At 38.4% G+C, this 6776-nt stretch overlaps 1 pseudogene; it reads right to left on the reverse strand.

The window, feature by feature from the left end:
• LOC113359791 overlaps nucleotides 1–4285 on the reverse strand; it is a 29199-nt pseudogene extending 24914 nt beyond the window's left edge.
• Nucleotides 4286–6776: the final 2491 nt, after the last annotated feature.

Raw genomic sequence — 6776 nt, forward strand, 5'->3', positions numbered from 1 at the left:
AAATGGGTTGTGGCTGTGTTGTATGATTCCAGAAGAAAGCATTTATTTCACCAGTTGTTCCACAACTCCTTTTTGAATGTAAGGGAATCTATAAGGCCTTTGGTTTGGAGGTTGAGAGTCTGGTTTCAAGGGAATTGAGTGGTCTAAGGTTCTGTGAGGTGGTAATGAAGTAGGCTCAGCAAAAATATCCTTTTATTCAGATAACAAAGGTAATAAAGGTGTAGGTGTTGGAGGGGGTATAAGAGTAGTTGAGACTGAAAAGAGATGACCAATGAGGCCATGAGTAGTTTTTTCTATAAATCTCTTAACTGCTGAACCACTCATCATGAGTAGTGAAGGTGAATTATTTATCCCTTGTAATGTAATATGTTGACCATTATGAACAAAAGAAACACTGAGTTTAGAGAAATTAAACATAACATCGCCTAGCTTCTTAAGCCAATCAGCACCTAACACCATGTCACAACCTCCAAGTGGAAGTTGTTAGAGCATTACTCGGTCGAACTCGCATGCGTTGCTATATCAAGCATGTTTGTCAATGTTAGTGATCAAAACTATAAGTCTTGATTTCTAATCTACTATAGCTAAGGTCTCGGACTAGGATAGAAAGTGTAGTTGAGCTCAAGAACTCCATGGAAATCATCATACAAAACGAAGGAATACTCAAGGAATCGGTGGATCTTCATCGACTAAAAGGTATGTGGATACTTGAATTTATCTATCACTCAAAAGTATATTTATCTCCTATCTTGAGACAAAAGTCGTTTTTCTATATAGACTTAGATTATACACATTTGCTATTTCGAGCCGAGTTTATTTCGCCTATCTATTTCTCGAAATATGTGTTGGTAAGCTTTCGCTTTAACCAAGTTTATCTTTACCTAGTGACGAAAGTCATGACAAGTTTTAATCACTTTGAAAATTTCTTACTTTGACGAAAAATAGCTTGTGAATAACAACTATAGAATATCAACGTCCTCTAAGAATGTTTCGATGATTGAAATGAGAGTTTAGATTATATAACCATTGGAGGATATAAGCATTGTTGTGGAAACACATATATGTATAAGTTCTTATTCCTTGAACCGAAGTTTGCGAACTTTGTTGATCAAGAGAACCGGCATGGTGGCGTGAGCCAAGTCCGCGAACTGGCGGAAGTTCTCGTTCCGAGAAATTCTGCTAGAGTTTGCGAAACTCCGTCCGGGAACTTAAGTGCGCGAACCCAGTCCGCGAACTTGAGTAGGTTATATCTAAAAACGATGTTTGTGAACTTATTCTTATATAAACTAAGGAATGCAAATTGCAAATCGTGTCTATATAGTTCATGAAACGATTCGAGTGAATCAAATCGTTTTTGTTTCGATTGTGTCTTGTGTAGTTACATAATATTTCCTTGCAATTGAACAACTCTCTAACTAGTTCATTTGAGTCACTTGAACTAGTTATGGTGAAGAAGAATATGGTTGATATGAAAGTGATCATATGGCTAACCATTTGGTTGACTATTGTTGAACCAACAAATGTACAAGTTTGGGTACGGTTACACGAGCCTAGAAACGTGCATTTCATTTGTGTGTAACATGCTAGTTTTCGATCTAACGGTTGAAAGATATTAGCTTGAATCTAATCAGGTTTTCATCTAACGGTGAATATTGAATGCTTTGTTACCAATCTAACATTGATTGCAAACCCTGATTTGAAAGACTATATAAGGGAGAACTCTAGCAACTGGGAAACCTAATCCCCACACCTTCTGTATGATACTAGTTGTGCTAAGCTAGAGTCGATTCTCCTTTAACCTTTGGTTTCTTCTTCTAAACCAGGTTAACGACTTAAAGACTTCATTGGGATTGTGAATCCAGACCGATACTACTTTCTCATAGTTGTGTGATCCGATCTTGCTGTGTCTATCGTACGAGTACAGTTATAATAATTGGCTTGAGATTGATATCTCTGATAGGCAAGATATAAAAGTAATCACAAACACTTCGTCTCATCGTTTGTGATTCCACAATATCATTTTTCGTTGTGTCGATTAAGATTATTGTGAGGTGATTGATAATACTAGGTTGTTCTTTGGGAATATAAGTCTGGTTTATCAATTGGTTCATGTTCACCTTGATCTATCAAAAAACGGAACAAAACTCGTAAGTATACGTGGGAGACGGATTTATCTATTACCGTATACTTTTCTGTGTGATACAAATTTGTTTTTAAAGTCTTCGACTTTGGGTCGTAGCAACTCTTTGTTGTGCGTGAGATTGGCTAAAGGAATCAAGTATGTAGCATCCTGCTGGGATCAGAGATGTAGGAGCATAACTGTACGTTGGATCAGTGTGAGATTGATTGGGGTTCAACTACAGTCCTGACCGAAGTTAATTTGGAGTAGGCTAGTGTCTGTAGCGGCTTAATACAGTGTGTGTTCAATCTGGACTAGGTCCCGGGGTTTTTCTGCATTTTCGGTTTCCTCGTTAACAAAATTATGGTGTCTGTGTTATTTCTTTTCCGCATTATATTTTGTTATATAATTGAAATATCATAGGTTGTGCATTGTTCAATCAATTAGAATATCCGACCTTTTGGTTGTTGATTTAAATTGATTGACACTTGGATATTGGTTTTTGGTACCATCCAAGTTATCTCTCTAGTATTTGATAAAGACTCGCAGATTTCTATTTGCTTGAGTATATATCAAATCGAGAGATTGAGATATAAATTTTATCTTGATTGAGTCTGAATGTCTAGTTGATTCTCTAGAAAGTATATTGGAGTATGTCCATACAGATTTCTAAGCAAAATATTGGGTGTGGTTGTTGTACCCCCGTTTTTTCAGAAGTAACATGAAGTCCTCAGTGAATTGATAACCCTGCATACTCCAAGGAAGTTTAGAACAAATACCAGTACTCACTGTTTTCTCCCCATTAGCAACTGTAACTAACATACAGTATGAGCTGTGTATTCTACCTTGCATTTGAGTTTAGCGGCTAAATAACAATCTATGAATCTAGTTGTGCTACCAGTATCAATAAGAATATAGATAGATTGTCTCTTAAGAAGACCAGGAATGCGTATAGTATCACCTGTGACAGTACCAGTGAGAGCATGAAGAGAAATCTCCATGTCAGACTCAACTGGTGATTCCACAGCTTCTTCAAAAACCTCATCCTCAACCTCTGTGTCCCGTGTATCAGAATTTTCAGTTTGCACCATAAAAAATTGCTGCCTACCCTTGCACTTATGACCCAATGAATAAACCTCATCACAATTATAACAAAGACCTTTATCCATGCGACTGCGCATTTTCTCTTGAGTTAAACGTTTAATAATGGGATTTGTTGATGAGGGCTTGAGTGGTGATGGGGAATAAGATTTTGGAGTTGTAGGAGTAGACTTGGAAGTAGTGTAAGGGGTGAAAATTGGTTTAGGAGGGAAAGATGTGGTAGAGAAAGCTCTAGAGTTAGTGAAAGAGCTAGAGTTAGTTCTAACACTTTTGGCAGCAATAATGTGATACTTCTGTTCCTCCATTCTTGCTAAGGAGAAAGCTGTGGAAAGTGATTTTGGATAAAACATAGCTACAGAATTACACAATTCTTCCTTCAACCCACTAATGAAACTCATGATAAAATAGTGCTCACTTAAGGACGGATTATTAGCAAGCATTAGAGCTTTGAGAGATTTCAAATTCTTCAAAATACTCTTCTACAGAGTTAAGCTGAACCAGTTTATTAAAACTCCCAAGAAAATTTTCTTCCACAGGATTTTCAAATATGACACAAATACCACGAGCAAATTCAAACCAAGTTACACGAGTTCGACCAACCTGAAAATTGAGAAACCATTTATCGGCTTTGCCATCAAGATAGATAGTTGCAATATCTACTCTGCGACTCTCATCGATATTATGTAGCCAGAAGTATCGTTCACATTTTTGGATCCAACCACGAGGATTATCACCATCAAATCTTGGGAAATCAAGCTTTGGTACTCGATTAAATTGATTTTGAGTTCCCCCTGGCGAGATTGAACCAAAGATTGGAAGATTGTCGAGCTGACTACCATGAATTGATCCTCCTGAATCATTTGGTTGAGATGTTTTTGATGTACATGGGAAGCGGGCTAGCAGTTCATCAAACCATTGGTTAATCGATGCTTGATTCGAATCAGCTTTTTGTTGTTGTAAAAGAAGCTTGTCATCAATGGCAGCAAAAAGATCTTCAGAGCTCAGCTGTTGTCGCTGAATCAGTTCTATAACATCCTTAATAGTTTTTGGATCGGTCGCGCCCATCGAGAATTTTTTTTGAGTGCCTCTGATGACAAATGTATTGTACTCAGTACAATTTGGGAATCAAGAGTTAATGAAATTGGATATAAGTTCCTAATGAACACAGCTACTAAACTAATCTGCAGGTATTTTCTCATTAATTGAAAGTAGAGAAGAGGTTCTTACACATTTAAGGAAGTGAAGACCTAACAACAACGATCAGATAATCGACACATGTCACTATCTGATCGGTCAACATTCAATACAAGACTGACCAATGACTAACAGTTTATAAGAGCACCCACGCAATTAATAAGGGCAGACCCTAGTACTCCATAAGGATAAAGGAGACATACACATACCCATTACGCGTACCCTGAGGTTTTGAATATTTGTAGAGGTATGCGTACCCCAGGGGCCTGAATTCGTGAACTTCTTAGGGTACACATACCCAGTACGTGTAACCTAGCATCCTTAATTCACAAACTGGTCCATTGCTAGTATACCCTTACACATACCTATGCAGTACGAATTAAGCAGATGCTCATAAACTATTTTCGCAAATATGTTTGGCATTCCTACAACTATCATAAACAGTTCTAAGACATCTTTGATCACTACATCACTCTGTGTTTGTAAATCATGATTTAAGTCTTGAGTTTTAAACGGAATTGATTATGCTTATACATCTGTAGTAGGGTAAAAACTGATTTTACTCAAAATGGTAAATTGGGTGTGTCGATTAGAAACGAATCTAAATTCTAAATAAATGTACTTCACAGGAGTACTTTAGATTCGAGAGATCAATCTGTACAATACTGGCCTAAACCAAGAAATGGTCGTTCCAGTCTTGCTTCGGTTACAAAATGAAGAAGAAGGGTTGATCTTAGGGAGGGAAGCAGAGAAGGTGTTGAGATCAGAATGATGAACTCTGTAAAATGTAGTTTTTTATGACTTGTATCAGAATGTAGAATCTGCTTGCAAAGTGCAAGCTATAAATTCTGTGTGGTTTCTGAATACTTGCGTTGATAACCAATGTTATTGGTTGAAATAGATTGAAAAATATATTTATACAATAGTCGAACACACTGATCTCGTAGGAAGTGGACGTAGTTGAATGATGGAGAAGTGGGGATCATGTAAAAATGGTGAGAACCATGTCCTTACTACGAAGGGAAGGCTGGTCGGCTTTACAACCACTACTTTTCTACTGCTATTAACTGTACGCCTTTCCTGACACTCTCTCATAATGGGCGCGTTGCACACCGCACGCTGTAAACTGCCAGACCAATATCTTGATGAGTATCCACCAGTTTGTGACATGTTTGATGTCTCGAGCATTTTTGTAGAAAATATGGAGCAAGTTATACGAAGAAATAGAATAAATCCTTCACGGTAGTTGCCGAGTGGGTCTTACTTGCAATACCTAATTATTTCGACCAATCATGCAAAAGATAGGCGACAGGTAGTCATATGTGTCAAGTCAAGTCGCATGAATGAGACTTGTCGTGACTCAACGCTCAAAAAATAACATACAATGCTTTTATATTAAATAATTAAATAATTTGTGAAATCGATATTTATAAAAATGTCGTTTGTAATCGATGCATGTAAAACATCACTATTAAGCAAGCATCTTAAACATGATTGGTGCATGTAGAGCATCGTTGTTCATAGTTTGTTCAAACCAGTCACGGATTTCATGATCTTAAAAAAGGAGCGTGACCGGCCTTGTTTAATCGACTGCCAGAAGTTGCTCGAGAAGATTGGGGACGAGGCGTCCTCATAGGAGAGGGACGGCCGGTAATCACGATGGAACCTTATTGGTCACCCAAAATCGGATCTAGGCCAGTCGATTTGGTCGGCTAAGTTGGACGACTGAGATTATTTTGAGACTTCCATGTACTGCCCCTAACCTAATTAAGACTTTTCAAGCCGTGTGACCAACCTACTTTGGGAAATGATTCGAAGCGGAACCTACAGGCTAGGAGCAACGTGATTGGTCAAGGGAAAGGATGGATCGCCTGTGAACATAACGGTACCTCATTGGTCGCCCCAAATAGAATCTAAGCCAGCTAATTTGTCCGGCTAAGTTGGACGGCTGTGATCAATTTAAGACTTCCATGGGAGGTCTTAACCTAATTAAAATCCTTTTTGGAGCCGCTCGACTAGCCTACTTTGGCTAGCAATTGTGAATCCTTCTTGCAGGCTAGGAGAGTTCTGATTGGATGAAATAAAAGTGTGCCAGTCGGTGAGTACCATTGAACTTGTTCGGTCATGCTTGTAAGAGCTAGGGTTAGCTAACGGAGCTTACCAAGTCGTGTGATCGTTATTAGTTTGCGACTGACTTGGACCGCCAAGATCTATTTTCTTAAGAAATTAAACGCGTCGATGAGCCTACTTCCCTCTTTAATTAAGAGTGGATCTTGTAGCATTGGAGCGATTTGATTGGACGATGAAAAAGAGGGGCCGCCAAACAGCAATATGGAATAGGGTCCGTCGGTGATGCAAAGCG

Source organism: Papaver somniferum, chromosome 3 (genome assembly GCF_003573695.1).
Source record: "Papaver somniferum cultivar HN1 chromosome 3, ASM357369v1, whole genome shotgun sequence".
NCBI lineage: Eukaryota > Viridiplantae > Streptophyta > Magnoliopsida > Ranunculales > Papaveraceae > Papaver > Papaver somniferum.